Raw genomic sequence first — 14,303 nt, 5'->3', positions numbered from 1 at the left:
TTTATCTAGGGTAAATGCTCAGGAGTGCATTTGCTGGGTCATATAGTACCAACATCTTTTTTAAATAAACTGCCAAAATATTTCCAAGAATAACTGCTACACTTTACATTCCCACCATCAGTGTATGACTAATTCAGCTTCTCTGCATCTTTGTAAGCATTTGTTTTAGTCACTGTCTTTTTTTTTTTTTTTTTTTTTTTAGCCATTCAGAAAACTGTGTAGTGATATTGTGGTTTTGATTTTCTTTTCCCTAGTAGCTAATGAAGTTGAACAGCTTGTCATTTATTTGTCATTCCTGTATCCTTTTCAGCGAAATGTCTGTTCATATCCTTTGTCCATTGTAAAAAATATTTATTTATTTAGCTTTGCAGTGTCTTAGTTGAGGCATGCAGGATCTTTAGTTGCAGAATGTGGGATCAAGTTCCCTGACTGGGATCCAGCCCAGGCCCCCCTGCATTGGGAGCATGGAGTCTTAGCCACTGGACTACAAGGAAATTCCCTGACCATTTTCTAATTGGAGGGTTTTTTTCCTCTTGATTTTGTGACTTAAAACATAATAATAATAATAATAATTCTAGATACAAGTCCTTTGTCAGATATATGCTTTGCGAATCTTTTCTCTTAGCATGTAGCTCTCTATTATCTTCATAACAGAGTGCTTGTAAGAGCTAGGTTTCCATTTTGATTTTCAGTGTTAAACCAGTCTTTCATTCTGAGCTAACCTTCACTTGCTCATGATGGATTATCCTCTTTTATGTAACAGATTAAAATCAATAGTATTTTTTAAGGTATTTGGATTTATGCTAATGAATAATATTGATCTGTAGTTTTCTTTTAAATGTCTTTGTGAATTTTAGTAGCAAGGTAATGCTGGCCTCATAAAGTGAGTTAAGATGTGTTCCCTCTGTCTGCTCAATGATAAGTGGCATCCTGGATGGGCGGAGCATTTGGGGGAGAATGGACACATGTACTTATGACTGAGTAGCTTTGCTATCTGCCTGAAACTAGAATAACATTGTTAATCAGCTATATTCCAATATAAGAGAAAAAGTTATAAAAAAAAAAAGATGTGTTCCCTCCTTTATTTTCTTATAAAGTTTGTGAATGTTTGGTATTTTTGCTATGTATTGATTGAATTCACCAGTGAAATTGTGCAAAATATGGAGGACTGCCTAAGGATTTTTAATGACGAGAGTTCATCGTTTACATCAGATGGGTTTCTTCTGTGTTCTCCAAATTGTAAAGAACTACCACTCATTTACAGATTTATAAGTGGCTGATTGTGGCATGTGTTTTTGGCTTGTTAATTTTATCTAGTAAGTAATATATGTGTTCACTCTGAAATATGTATTTTGAAAATTCATAAAGCAAATTCTCTGGAAGTCCCCTCAAGGCATGTGGGAGTTAAGTTCAGTCATTCTCTGTTTTCTTCACGATTTCTTGGAAAATACTATGTTTCAATTTCTATCAAGGGCAGCTGAAGAAGGGGAAAATCATCCTAATGTGAGAAAGAACACCCTGAGGTTGGGGGTGGTGTGCCATATTGGTGAAGTTATGTTTAAGGTATGTACTTAGGCGCTCAGTCGTGTCCAACTATTTGCAACCCCATGGACTGTAGCCAGCTCGGTCTCCTGCACTGCAGGTGGATTCTTTACTGTCTGAGCCACCAGGGAAGCCCAAGAATACTGGAGAGGGTAGACTATCCCTTCTACAGGGGAACATCCTGACCCAGGGATTGAACCAGGGTCTCCTGCTTTGCAGGAGGATTATTTACCAGCTGAACTACCAGGGAAGCCCAACCTAGCATATACTTGTAACCAAAACAATTGTTAATAGAAGGAACATTTTCATAGGCTGTGATGAAATACATAGGACCATAGGATGGTTAATTTAATGTGTCAGCTTGGTTAGGCCATGGTATCCAAATATTTGTTTGAACAGTATTCTAGATGTTTCTCTGAAGGTATCTTTTAGAGAGATTAATGTTTAAATCAGTAGACTTTGAGTAAAGTAGAGTACCTTCCATAGTGTGTGCCTCATCCAATCAGCTGAAGGCTTTAATACGAAAAAGACTGACCTTCCTAGGGAAGATGGAATTCTGCCAGGAGACTGCCTCTGAACTCAAACTGCAACTCTTCCTCAGGTCTCCAACATGCCAGCCTACCCTGCAAATGTTGGACTTGCCTGGCCTCATAATTGCATAAGTCAGTTCCTTAAAATCAATGTCATTGTAAATATAGGAAGATACTGATCTTGATTATATATAGAATATCAATATATATTATGTGTATATAGCCAGTATCAATATATATGATATAGAAATAGTATATATTATATATAATAGTATATATAATTATATATAAGTATACATAATATGTATATAATATAATATATAATATATCATGTATATATAAGTAATGTCAATATATAATACACATCTATATATTATATGATATCAATATATTATATATAATCACTATCAATATATAATCTATATCATTGTGCATTATATATAACATCAATGTATATGTTATATATATAATCAATATGAATATGTATTACATATCAATATGTACTATATATTGATATATATCGATATATTATGATATATAATATCAATATATATATTACATATATAATCGATATCTATTTGTACATTGACTGACTGATTTCAAGGCACTGACGTATGTGATTATGAGGCCGGCAAGTCCAAAATTTGTAGGGTAGGCTGGCAGGTTGGAGACATGAGGAAGAGTTGCAGTTTGAGTTCAAAAGCAGTCGGTCTCCTGGCAGAATTCCATCTTCCCCAGGGAGGTCAGTCTTTTTCATATTAAAGCCTTCAGCTGATTGGATGAGGCACACACTATGGAAGGTACTCTACTTTACTCAAAGTCTACTGATTTAAACAGTAATCTCTCTAACAGATACCTTCACAGAACCTTGTAGCTCAATCAGTAAAGAATCTGCCTGCAATGCAGGAGACCTGCGTTCGATTCCTGGGTTGGGATGATCCCCTGGAGAAGGAAATGGCAACCCACTCCAGTATTCTCGCCTGGAGAATCCCATGGACAGAGGAGCGTGGCAGGCTAGAGTCCAAGGGTCGTAAGAGTTGGACACGACTTAATAACTAAACCACTATATATATATATACATATATATATATATATATGTATATAAATATATATCTGTATGTATGTATATCAGGGCTTCTCTGTTGCTAAAGGATCTGCCTGGAATGCAGGAGACTCAGGTTCAATCCCTGGAGAGGGAAGATCCCCTGGAGAGGGAAGTGGCAACAGTCCAGTATCCTTGCCTGGGAAATCCCATGGACAGATGAGCCTGGTAGACTATAGTCCATGGGGTCGCAAAGAGTCAGACACGACAAACCACCACCATGTATGTGTCAATCAATTAAATCAATCTGTATAGATAGATACATATTTATATCTGCCTATTTATTTTGGGGGGCTCCAAAATAACTGCAGATGGTGATTGCAGTCATGAAATTAAAAGACACTTACTCCTTGGAAGGAAAGTTCTGACCAACCTAGACGGCATATTAAAAAGCAGAGACATTACTTTGTCAACAAAGGTCTGTCTAGTCAAGGCTATGGTTTCTCCAGTAGTCATGTATGGATGTGAGAGTTGGACTATAAAGAAAGCTGAGCACAGAAGAATTGATGCTTTTGAACTGTGTTGTTGGAGAAGACTCTTGAGAGTCCCTTGGACTGCAAGGAGATCCAATCAGTCCATCTTAAAGGAGATCCATCCTGGGTGTTCATTGGAAGGACTGATGTTGAAGCTGAAACTCCAGTACTTTGGCCACCTGATGCGAAGAGCTGACTCATTGGAAAAGACCGTGATGCTGGGAAAGATTGAGGGCAGGAGGAGAACGGGACGACAGAGGATGAGATGGTTGGATGGCATCACCGACTCAGTGGACATGAGTTTGGGTAAACTCCGGGAGTTGGTGATGGACAGGGAGGCCTGGCGTGCTGTGGTTCATGGGGTCGGAAAGAGTCGGACATGACTGAGCGACTGAACTGAACTGATACCTATATCTATCTATGTCTGATATCTATTTATATCTGTGTATCTATATCTATATCTATAAAGACAGAGAGAGAGACAGTATTGGTTTTATTTCTCTGGAGATCCCTAATACAGATCTCAATTCCTGGTTATCACAAATGAACTGTTAAATACACTTCTTGGTATTTCATTCATACTAATTGTCCCTCATCAGCTTTCCCAATGGAAGTAAATCCCATGATAATATGAATTTTTAATGATCAGCTCTCTATATAGGTGATAGATTCTTGGAGCTAGTATCACAAACAATATATATATAATATCTTCTGTTTGGTTTAACATGTATATTCTCATTCTGTTGTGACCATAACAATCAAGTATTCCTATACTCAATAGCCATTGATCATTCTGTACCAGATGAGTCTGAATTAGGAATATCTATATTTTCTCTCCAGAAAATCATAGACATGCACAGGAGCTCATATATTCCCATTCTTTATTTATTTTATTTTTTTTGTTATGCTCAAATTGTTTATTTTTTTCATTTATTTTTATTAGTTGGAGGCTAATTACTTTACAATATTGTAGTGGTTTTTGCCATACATTGACGTGAATCAGCCATGGCTCAAAACTATACCAATGGGCAACAAATACAGAGTGACAATTCCCCCTATAATTGACCTCCTGGTTATTGCAATCTCTGTTTCTTTCCAAGGTATTGCTGTGTAAAATGTCTGGCACATAGCAACCCTTCAGGAAATATCATTGCTTCCAGTCCTGTCTTGTACCTCTCACATAGTTTTTGTCTGAACTAAATACCAGAGTTAGCAAAGCAAGAACTTGAAAATATAAGCACAAGAAACAAAATAAACGTATGCTAACATTATACCTGTCCCTCTGGCAGGCACTAAAGTGAAGCCCAAGATATACATGTTTTGGATAAATCCACAACTTGATCAGCTTTCTGAATTCCTTATGTCCCAGCTCTCCTCTCAAGGCAGTTACATGGCAGTCAGAATGACTATGTAGAACATTATTTCGTTTTCTCCCAGATAAAAGGCAGCCAGACCCAGACAGCCTGCCCCAACTCTCTTGTAAAATCAGGGCTCATCTGTAGATGTAAGTATGCACCCAAACTATTTACAGGTTAAGTCAGCAGCAGGTCCCCAAACTTTGGTTATATATTGCATAAATTTTAAAAGAAAGAGTAAAGCACATTACATGGTATTGAGTGGAGGAAATAGATTCCATCTACTCTGACATTATTATTTCAAACCACCAGTTCTATATTAGGTACCTACAAGGTTTCAGGCACTGTGTGATCTCTTTTTTCCTGCATGACCTCAATTACTCCTCATAAGAACCCAATCTACTGGGTTTAGGGCTTCCCTGGTGGCTCAGATGGTAAAGCCTCTGCCTGCAACACGGGAGACCCAAGTTCGATCCCTAGGTCAGGAAGACTCCCTGGAGCAGGAAATGGCAAGCCACTCCAGTACTCTTGCCTGGAAAATTTCATGGACTGAGGAGCCTGGTAGGCTACAGTCCATGGGGGTCGCAAAGAGTCGGACACAACTGAGCAACTTCACTTCACTTCGCATTCTCCTAATGAGGAAGCTGAGGTCAGTGATGATGAAGCAGTTTACCCAAATTTATCCAGAGCTAGGCAATGCCCGAGCCAAGAATTATCTAAGGTATTTTCTGCATGTATGTTTGATGCACTTTTCTTTAAGATGTTCTTTCTGAAGGGCATATGGGTCCTATAGCAACCAAATGAGACCTCTCAGTCCACAGAGACATATGGGGCCTCCATTGTCACCATCGGCAAGAAGTGGTGTTGGGTGAAGTCACACATGTATGCATGACACACTATGGTCAGAGGAAAGGTGATGTAATTGGGGACTGGCAATAGACTCTGAGGCTATCCAAGGAAAGAGCTGGTTTTGTTTTTTTTCTTTCTTGACTTCTGATGTTGTCAAGATGCCTAAAACAAAGAGTATTCTTCTCACTTAAATTTTTTTTTAACAGAAATGGATTCAGTATTTTGTCATTTGAAAGGCAGTTAACTCATGGATTCTGATATTTCCATCCAGGTAACCTAACTGACCAGTTGAAGATTTCTTTAGGATTGTTGCTGTGTTTTAGTCCCTAAGTTGTGTCTGGCTGTTTTGCGACTCCATGGACTGTAGCCTGCCAGGCTCCTCTGCCCATTGTCTCCTGCATTGGCAGGTGGATTCTTTACCACTGAGCCACCAAGGAAGGTCTCCTTTAGGATTAGCCATTGGTATATTTCCAGAGGGGCAGTACAGTGTAGTGTTTTGGTAGGTAGGTTTAGTCGCTCAGTCGTGTCTAACTCTTTGTGACCCCATGGACTGTAGCCTGCCACGCTCCTCTGCCCATGGGATTCTCCAGGCAAGAATACTGAAGTGGGTTGTCATTCCCTTCTCCAGGGGATCTTCCCAACCCAGGGTTCAAACCCAGATCTCCTGCATTGCAGGCAGACTCTATACTGACTGAGCCACCAGGGAAGCTGCAGTGTAGTGTTACGATGCACATATGCTAGAGCTGAGGTGCCCGTGCTGAAATACCAGGGTCTGCCACTCACTAGCGGTGTAGATTGGCTAGTTACTTATTCCTCCACTCTTCTGTTTCTACATCTCCAAAATATGGATAACAAAACTACCAACATCTTAGGATTTCTGTGGGGATGAAGTTAATAAATACAGCAAAGTTGGCACTCTTGAACATTGGCCTTTTGGAGCATCCAGGCGAAGGGATCAGTGGTGAATCTTTAATTGACGATAGCCTCAGGTGTCAGCATGTATCAGCCCAGCTCAGTACAGCAGATACCTTTTGAGGTCTTCTGTGTTTTAGGCATGCTTCTAACCATTTGAGTAGAGCACAAAACAAGACAGACACAAATCACTGCCCTCATTGCGCTTACATCCTAGTGGAGTGAGAGGGAAGCCATAAACAAAATAAATCATTAAGATTAAAAGATAGCTTTCTCACAACAATTTTGCCACCAGGACACAGGTGTTGTGAAAACCACCGCTAAACCTAAGCAAAAATGAGAAAGGAGAAGACCCACATCAACATTGTTGTCATCGGGCACGTGGAAAGTCTACCACTACTGGCCATTTGATCTACAAATGTGGTGGGATCGACAAGAGAACCATTGAAAAGTTTGAGAAGGAGGCTGCCGAGATGGGAAAGGGCTCCTTCAAGTATGCCTGGGTCTTGGACAAACTGAAAGCTGAACATGAGTGTGGTATCACCATTGATATCTCCTTGTGGGAATTCAAGACCAGTAAGGGCTATGTGACCATCACTGATGCCCCAGGACACAGAGACTTCATCAAAAACATGATTACAGGCATGTCCCAGGCTGACTGTGCTGTTCTGATGATTGCTGCTGGTGGTGGTGAATTTGAAGCAGGTGTCTCCAAGAATGGGCAGATCCACAAGCATGCCCTTCTGGCTTACACTCTGGATGTGAAACAACTAACTGTTGGAGCTAACAAAAGAGATTCCACTGAGCCACCCTACAGCCGGAAGAGAAATGAGGAAATTGTTGAGGAAGTCAGCACCTACATTAAGAAAAGTGGCTACAACTCTGACACAGTAGCACTTGTGCCAGTTTCTGACTGGAATGGTGACAAGATGCTAGAGCCAAGTGCTAACATGCCTTGATTCAAGGGATGGAAAGTCACCAGTAAAGATGGCAATGCCAGGGGAACCACACTGCTTGAAGCTCTGGATTGCATCCTGCCACCAACTCACCTGACAAACTCTTTTGTGTTTGATTCCCCCAGGACATCTACAAAATTGGTGGCACTGATACTGTCACTGTGGATCAAATGGAGATTGGTGTTCTCAAACCTGGCTTGGTGGTCAGGTCACCTTTGCTCCAGTCAGCGTAACAACTGAAGTCTATTGAAATGCACCATGAAGCACTGAGTAAAGGCCTTCATGGGGACAATGTGGGCTTCAGTGTCAAGAACGTGTCTGTCGGGAGGGGGGATCGGGATTGGGAATACATGTAAATCCATGGCTGATTCATATCAATGTATGACAAAACCCACTGGAAAAAAAAATAATAATAATAATTAAAAAAAGTAAAAAAAAAAAAAAGAACGTGTCTGTCCAAGATGTTCGTCATGGCAATGTGGCTGGTGACAACAAAAATGACCCACTGATGGAAGAAGTTGGCTTCACATTTCAGGTGGTTATCTTGAACCATCCATCGCAAATCAGTGCTGGATATGCACCTGTGCTGGACTGTCAAACAGCTCACATTGCTTGCAATTTTGCTGAGCTGAACGAGAAGACTGATCGTCATTCTGAAGATGACCCCAAATTCTTGATGCCGCCAATCATTGACATGGGTCCTGGCAAGCCCACCTGTTGAGAGCTGCTCTGACTATCCTCCTCTGGGCCATTATGCTGTTCGTGACATGAGACAGGTGATTGCTGTGGATGTCATCAAAGCAGTGAACAAGAGGGCAGCTGGAGCTTACAAGGTCACCAAGTCTGCCAGACAAGCTCAGAAGACTAGATCAATATTATCACTAACACCTGCCAACCCAGTCTTAGTGGTGGAAGAATGGTCTCAGAACTGTTTGCCTCAATTGGCCATGTAAGGTTAATGTAAAAGACTGGTTGATTATAACAATACATCACAAAACCTTCAGAAGGAGAGGTGAACGTTTTGTGGACCATGCGTTTTGTGTGTGGCAGTTTTAAGTGATTAGTTTTTAAAATCAGAACTTTTCGATAGAAACAATTTGACCAAAAATCTGTCACAGGCTTTGAGACCCACTAAAAACAATGGTTGAAAAACTTGAGTCTCCTTTTGGTCAACACTGTAACTGCCTATAGTGCTACTTAGGTAAGATTTGCCCATAATCTATCTCTGGTGAAACAAAAGAATTTTATATTTCTGGGTTGGAGCTTCAGGTTTCTTAACCTTGTATAAGGAGAACTCATCTGTTTAAGTACATCTTAAAAAGTGTTGGAGTGACAATTCATAGGTTAGGATAGATGAGCAAAGAGCTACTATGTTTTATATGAAAGCAAGTTTGTAAGAAGGTCAAATTTTATAACACGAAAGCTCATGTTGCATATAAAATCTTTTATGGTTATGTAAATATTGAGTAAATCAGTTACGTCAAGTTTTAGTTTCCTGGCTTTGAGAATGTGCATTCCATTTACAATATTTAAGTAATTAATCTCAAACGTGAGGCTTAAACAGAATTGAGCACTGCCCTGCTAGAATTAATTGTATCTAGAGTCTCGTAAGAATAAAAGATGCTAGGAGCTAAAAAATAAAAAAGATATTAGAGGAAAGTGCTATCGAGAAAAGAAAATATTTAGCTCTCTAGACATAAAAAATGGTACCTTCATAAAGCCCTTTAGGATCCATGCCAGGTTGGTTAGAGAGTGTTATGCTTCAGCTAGAGAGTTTAAGGTGACAGTATAATGAGACAAGGAAGAGGACCATACATGTGAGAAGTGTACATCTGCTGAGAACTATGCTTTGCATTTTGTAAAGAAAATAACATTTGGATGACTTCTGAACTATTTGTTGATCCATCAGAGAAGATCACTATATCATTTCCAAGAAGTCGGTATAAACCTCATGAAACAGCTCGTCTCTTATTCAAAACTACTTGCAGTGAAAAAGCAAATGGATTTAAATAGGGCTCTTGAAATGAGATGTTCCTGAAAGACCGATGTCAACAAAAGGACAGGACTAGGAAAATCTAGCCCATCGCTTCCATAAAGAAATATAAAGTAAACAACAATATACAGACCAAAGTATCTCGATAAGTACTCCAAAAACAGAGTTACAACAACAAGGTAAACCTCCTCAAAAAAGATTCCACTAAGGATGATAGGAAAGTCCATGGCATTTTGTCTTACACTTGCATAGCCACCTTCCCAGCAGAGTGAACCATGATCAGGAGGCAGCCTCCTAAATTCTCACTGAAAGATAACAAAGCATATGAAGATACAGGGATACCTGGCCCATTCAAGGGAATAACAAAAATATCCGGTAACTCACCATGAAAAATCCATGCTTAAGTCTTACTTGACGACAAATTTAAAGCAATCACCTTAAATGCTGGATGAGCTAAAGAGGGAACACATATAGTAGGTTAAAATAAATCAGGGCACTAGAATTCCTAGTGCTGCTTGCCAAGTTATGCCCCTGTCTGTCCACTGGATCAGTTGGCAAGTGGCAGCATCACAGCCAGGAAGTCCCCTTTCAAAAACTCTCCTGAAATGAAAGAGGGAGAGAGGAAGCCTCAGCACCTTGCCCCTTGGGCCTGAGATCTGTCATCTGTGGTGGCATTGACACTCATCTCTGTATCCCTTGTGGCCTCACACCACTTGCCCTACCTATATTTGGCCAGACCAGATTCATATCAGGAAAGCCTTTGGCACCTCCAGGAAGACTTCTCTCAGCCCAGACTTGGAAAACATGCAACTCCTGTTGGGTGGGAGGCTTTGGACTGACTCCCTGCGGGAAGAAATAAAAAGATACTGCTCACCATTGTCCTAGATCAGAGATACATGCGTGTGTGCTCAGTCGCTAAGTCGTGTCTGACTCTTTGTGACCCAACGGACTGTAGCCTGGGTGTTCCAGAACCAATAAAGCATACTTCCTGCCCAGAGGTGAGAGTCTGGGTGGGACAGTCATGCAAATTAACTTACCAGAGGTGACAGTTCAGTTGTGCAAAATGCTGTGATGGAGAAAAGTCCCTGGCATGTTTGTGTGCACAGCAGAGAGGGGACGGGTGACCAAGGGCTGGGGTGATCTGGGAGCAAGAAAGGGTTCCTTACAGAGGTAGGAATATCAAAGACTAGAAGGACAAGTGGAAGATCAAACAGGGAAATTGTGGTTTCAGAGGAGAGCTGTAAGTGCAAAGGCCTTGAGACAGGGCAGAATTGAAAGTGTGTGTGTGTGTGTGTGTGTGTGTGTGTGAATGGGGAGGGTGACTGAAGGCAAATTTGAGACATACTGTAGAGATGAGGCTGTAGGAGAAAAGCAGAGTTCAGATGTTCAGATGGAAGGTCTGGGGGATGAGACACAAAATCCTGGATGAAAAGGGGCTCTTACCAAATCATCTCATTTGGGGTATGGGGGATCCAGAAAGAAGTCTTCACTCCACTGGTCTGGAATGTGCCTTGAGCTGCTGTCCTGTACAGATGTCTATCCTGTATAAATGGGGCCCTCTAAATGCACCATCTCTAGGGAATAATGGGAATGTCAAGGTGATTCCCACCTCAGCTGTTCCACAGAAGCCAGTGACCAGCAACTTTCCTCTGTGGCCTGAGGGAGCCAGAGACCAGTGCATAATGAGTGTTGATATGAGTTTATCCAGACTACAACAAGGAAAACATAAGGAAGTTTTGCATGTTTAGTAGACATGACATCAGGGGAAAGAGGCAGAACTGCAAAGACAGGACCTTGAAAACGGGCAACTGAGAAAAAGGAATGGGGTGAGGGAGGGAGGGAGAAATGAGAGGATTTGTCCCTTTGTATAAGGGATATTGCTTCAGAATTGCATCCAACTGGGCCTGCCTCCCTCACATCAGAAGTTTTATAAAAGTATCTGTTCAGATAAGCCTCCCTTCCTGGAGAACAAATGCTTTTGTACTACTTGATAGGGAGATACTTTTCCCTGGATTGGTTTTTTGAGTACTGGACCCTCCAGGATCACTGGGGAGCTTCTGTGAGGTGGATGCAGGGTCCCAAACCAACTATGTTAATACTCACGGCTGCCATTCACGGAGGGCCTAGTATGTATCAGACATCCTGTCATGTGAGTTGCAAATAAACTGGCAGTTATCTTTCCAACAGTCCTGTAAGTTGAGTATCAGTTAAGTGTTACAGAAGAGCAAAACTGAGCCAGAGACTTCAAGTGATTTGCCCAAGGTGACACAGATGATTAGTGCCAAAGCGGGACAAGTCCCCAAGGTGTGGCCACATCCTTCACCACCCTGGCCCCTGAGAAGCTCTCCCAGGCTGGGTCAGGCCTCTGTCTCCTGCCCCCAGCCCCTAGAGGTTCCTGCTCTCTTCATTATTACTGACTACTGCATAACAAGTTACCCCCAAATGTGGTGGCCTAAAATGATACTGTTATTTTCTCCAGCGTTTGTGCAGCAGGGACCTAGGTATGATTTAACCAGGTCCTCCTTTTTCCATCTCTCACAAGGCCATAGTCAAGGTATTAGTGCAACTGTGGTCTCATCTGAGGGTGTGACTTGGGGAGGGTCGACCTCCAAGCTCACTCATGTGGCTATTGGTAGGATCCAGGTCCTTGTGCGTTATCGGACTGGGGGCCTCAGCTCCTCTCTGGTCTGTCGTTGGCCAGAGACTATCATCAGATCCTTGCTACGTGGTCCACTCCATCAGAGCAAGAATGCAAAATGCAATCTGAACCAGAGAGAGAGAGAGAGAGACAGAGACAGAGACAGAGAGAGACAGAGAATGAGTGCCAGCAAGACAGAAGTCACAGTCTTGGTATAATCTAACCTCAGAAATAACATGTCATTGCTTTTGCCAAATTCTGTTGATTAAGAGCAAGTTACTAAGCCCAGTCCACACTCAAAGGGAAGGATTATACAGGGGCAGGAGTGCCAGGATGCAAGGGTCTGCAAAGCCATTTTAGAAGGCTGCCTACCACACTTGCTCTCTGTATCCAGCTCAGTATAGTGAGCCCCTGCAGGTATCAGCAGCTTTGATGTGGAAAATGTTTGATGGGTCACCTTGTAGAGTGCTGTGTGGTCTGGTGATCCTAGCCGGCTTCCAGTAGACCCATTGGATGAGTCTCACCAGGACTCAGATCTGCATAGTCTTGCCTTCCTCCCCATCCCCATCAGTCATACCTGGTCACTGAGCCCAGGGGGTGTGATAGCAGCTGACAAGGGACCAGCCCTCTGTGTGAATGGAACACTTCTATCACTTGAGCAAGGCTGGGACTCAGGTTGGTGCTCTTGGCCTCTCTTGGTAAAACAAATGAAGAGCTCAGCTCTACCACTGAGATAGGGCCCACTTCAAGAGAAGAAATTTATAGATGGGAGAGGGCTGAGTCCTGGATTATCTGTGAAAGCTGCTGAGATGTTCTCGTTTTTACCCTCTGACTTCAGATTCAGGGTTGTAGAGTCTTCCAAGTTCACCAGGAGGCATCAGGGGACCATTTCCAAGGCGATAGGGAGTCACGCATAGAAGATGCAGAACGGCTGTGAAGCTGCATAGACATAGGGTTATTCAAACGCCCGGGAGGGGGACCTACTTCAGGGAGGACATGAGTGAGTATGAGTCAGGGATGTGTGTTCAAGATATCTAATTCAAAACTAGAGAGAGTTCTAAAGCGCTTATGGGAAAATATTATTAAATAGGGGTGGTAGCTCTTGTACTAGTCTCTCTATTTTTCTGCAGATTTGAAATATTACAATAGAAAATACTCCAAAAAGTGGAAAACAGCTGAGGAGAAACTCTCAGAGCCCCTGCATCCCACATGTCTTTGATGTGGCTCAGAGCCAAGCACAGCAAGTCAAAGGGGCCTGGAGGACTTGGGAGTTTCCAAGGAAACAAATGGTTCTCTTAGGCCATGGGAGTATGGAAGCCTTAGGGCTGGACTTCCCTAGCAGAGACTAAGCCAGGAGCAGAATAGTCCCTGAAGAGCCCAGGCTCTTCTCAGTTCTGGGAAGCACTCACCAAACACAGCTCTTCCCCTACTGCTGTTTTCCTGCAGTACATACCAAGAGCAGCTTACAAAAGGACATGGCATCATATTATGTGATCAACAACCTGAGGTTATAGATGAGATCATGTGCCGGAGGGATTCTTTCTAAGGGTGGGGTGGGGGTCTTTGGGATCAGTGGCTCTAATGCCTCTAAAAGTCTTGAGTTCTGTGACATCTTCTATCCTTTTGTCCCAGCCACCCTGTCCATTTACTCATGATCCTTGCGGTCCCACCATGCCCCCACCCCCACCCCAATGGCTATCACTCAGTCACACCCAACAGCCACCCTTTTTGAAAAGTTTGAAACTAGTAGAACGATTACTGTCCATCAAACACATTCCTATCCCAGCAGTGACTGAGAAATAAGCAGTTCTGCTCTAGGTACAGGAGTACTGACTCTTACGGCTAAGTAATGGGCTAGCTCCCTCCTCCAACATGTCCCCCCATCCCCCCACCAACAGAGGCAAGCCATAACCACAGGAGGTGGATATCGATGTAGAAAGGGACAATAAGTAT

The 14,303-nt window shown here is 42.2% G+C and overlaps 1 pseudogene; it reads left to right on the top strand.

The window, feature by feature from the left end:
* The first annotated feature begins 7,099 nt into the window (after positions 1-7,099).
* LOC133052750 (elongation factor 1-alpha 1-like) lies at positions 7,100-8,672 on the top strand (annotated as a pseudogene).
* The last annotated feature ends 5,631 nt before the right edge of the window (positions 8,673-14,303 follow it).

The sequence above is a fragment of the Dama dama genome, chromosome X (genome assembly GCF_033118175.1).
Source record: "Dama dama isolate Ldn47 chromosome X, ASM3311817v1, whole genome shotgun sequence".
NCBI lineage: Eukaryota > Metazoa > Chordata > Mammalia > Artiodactyla > Cervidae > Dama > Dama dama.
This window is presented reverse-complemented; position numbering and strand designations above follow the sequence as displayed.